The sequence below is a fragment of the Urocampus carinirostris genome, chromosome 17 (genome assembly GCF_059441175.1).
Source record: "Urocampus carinirostris isolate Australia breed hairy pipefish chromosome 17, RoL_Ucar_1.0, whole genome shotgun sequence".
NCBI classification, from domain to species: Eukaryota; Metazoa; Chordata; class Actinopteri; order Syngnathiformes; family Syngnathidae; genus Urocampus; species Urocampus carinirostris.
In genome coordinates, this window is record NC_142365.1 from 2,932,435 (window position 1) to 2,934,916 (window position 2,482).

A 2,482-nucleotide genomic window follows, 5' to 3' on the forward strand; every position below is an offset into this window, starting at 1 on the left:
GGGCATGCGCAGTATGTACACGTGGCATTTCCTCGTGTGCTCTCCATTTCTAAGTCTACGGGAAACAAGGCGGGCGGGACGTTTCGCCAACTTTTGGGTGAATTCTCTGTACGAACAGTTGGGACAAACGACTGTTGTGAAGATGAATCATCATCAAATGTGATTTTGGGTTGTTGTTGAAGTTGAAAGGTTTCCATGCTGGGTATATTTTGGAATCTTTATCGGCCGTGTTCTTATGAGGCCTCCCCATCCAAGAGACCGTCCGACAACAGTGCCTCAATTGATTGGTTCCGCTGTGGGATATAAGTTTTTTTAAACGCTCTTTTGAATGAATGAATGTCACTTTCTTTTGAATGTAAGGAAAAAAACAAGAACGGGAAAGAAATGGAAAAAGCAAAAACAAAAGGGATGGGGGAGAAAAATAAGTTAAATAAAGGGAAAGAAAATGTGAATAAGAAAAATATATTGTAGTAAACAACATGGGGGATAAAGAAAGAAAATTCAAGTCATGTTTATTTGTATAGCCAGGGTTGGGTAGGGTTACTTTAACTGGATTACTTTCAAAGACTTTTGGATGACTCCAATACCAAATATGCTAATAAAAGACAAAAGAAACTAAATATGAATCAAATGATGACTCACAACACGTGGTGAGCTTTCTCTCCTGGCTTTGATCTCCGGAAAACGAACATAAAATACGACAGAAACAAAATGAAAAAAAATCCAAACAGCTTCCCAACATCATTTTTGCCGTTCCATGTATTCCGTTACTCCCCAAGCCTGCACACAATTTAGTAATTTTATTCCTATTTAGTTTCTTTTGTCTTTTATTAGCATATTTGGTATTGGAGTAATCCAAAAGTAATTGAAAGTAATCCAGTTAAAGTAACCCTACCCAACCCTGTGTATAGCCCTTAATCACAAAGGACGGACCACATATTATTGCAAAGGAAAATAAGAGAGAAATACGAGAAAAAAGGGGTAAAAATCCAGAAAAAAAGCTAAGAAAAAAGGAAAAATAAAGACATGTTTTTTGTTATTTAGGGTTCTTGTAACTGATAGAAGCGCGGTGGTTAGCGCATGTGCGGCACAGTTCTGAGGTCATGGGTTCAAATCCAGCTACCAACCTTCCTGTGCGGAGTTTGCATGTTCTCCTTGTGCTTGTGTGTGTTTCCTCCAGGCACTCCGGTTTCCTCCCACATTCCAAAAACATGCATATCAGGTTAATTGGCCGGTCAAAAATTGTCCCCAAGTGTGAATGAGCGAGCGAATTATCTGTCCCTTGTGTGCCCTGCGACTGGCTGGCAACCAGTTCAGGGTGTCCCCTGCCCACTGCCCGGAGATGGCTGGGACTGGCTCCAGCACCCCCGCGACCCTACTGAGGATAAGCGGTGCAGATAATGGATGGATGGAACTGAAAGATGTCAGACAAACATGTCAGCTCCCTCTAAGTGAGCCTCATGTTATCTAAAATAATAAAAAACAATTAAAAAGTCCACCTGTTATCCTTTTTTTTAAATGAAACTATTATCCAGATCAATCATGTTTTTAAAGAATTAAAGTGTTTTCAACCACTCGGAGGTGCTAAGTAATATACAAAGTCCCTTTATATTATGTATCACTTGTAGATTGGAAATGTCTATTATATTCAAAGATTCGACCTCAAAAAAACTAAAGTTCCATGTCTAATCAAGTTATGTACACTACGTTGTAATCAATGGGAATAAGAACAATTCTATATGCGATATGGAGATACATTTGTTTCTCAGTGAAATGAAATATCGCGGAACTTCAAATAGTTCAAGTATGAAATATACATCATAGGTTTATAGCAGTAGCCACCAATGTGGTGCCCGTGGCTTTTCTAAAGGGGCTAAGAGAAAGGGGATGAATTCTCCCAGCATGTCTCCAGATCTAAACCCAATAGAACATATTCGGAGCATCTTCAGGTAAAAAGTGAAGAAGCACAAGATCTTGAATTTGCTGACATGGAGGAGTGGAAAGTCATTCTAGTGGCAATTTGTGAGGCTCTGCTGAAACCCATGGCCAGGAAGATTAAAGTGGTTCTGCAAAATCATGGGGGCCACAGGAAATATAGGACTTGAGGAAGTTGTACTTAAGTGTGTACTCACTTTTGTTACCAGGGGTTTAGCTACTAATGGCTATATTTTGAGTTTTTGGAAGGCAAAATGAAATGTTTACTGCTATATAACCTTAACAAAGAATGCCCTTTGTTGTGTCAAAGTCATGTTTCTTTGTGTTAAATTGAACATTGTGAGGAAATTCCAGCAGAAATGCTAGGAGTTTTGTGACATGTTGTATATAGCTTCAGTGGTGGGTGGAGTCGCCAAACATTTTACTCAAGTAAAAGTACTGTTTCTTTGGAATAATATAATTCAAGTAGAAGGAAAACTAGTCATCCAAATAATTACTTGAGAAAAAAATAAAAAAGTACTAGGTGAAAAATGGCTCAGGAACTGAG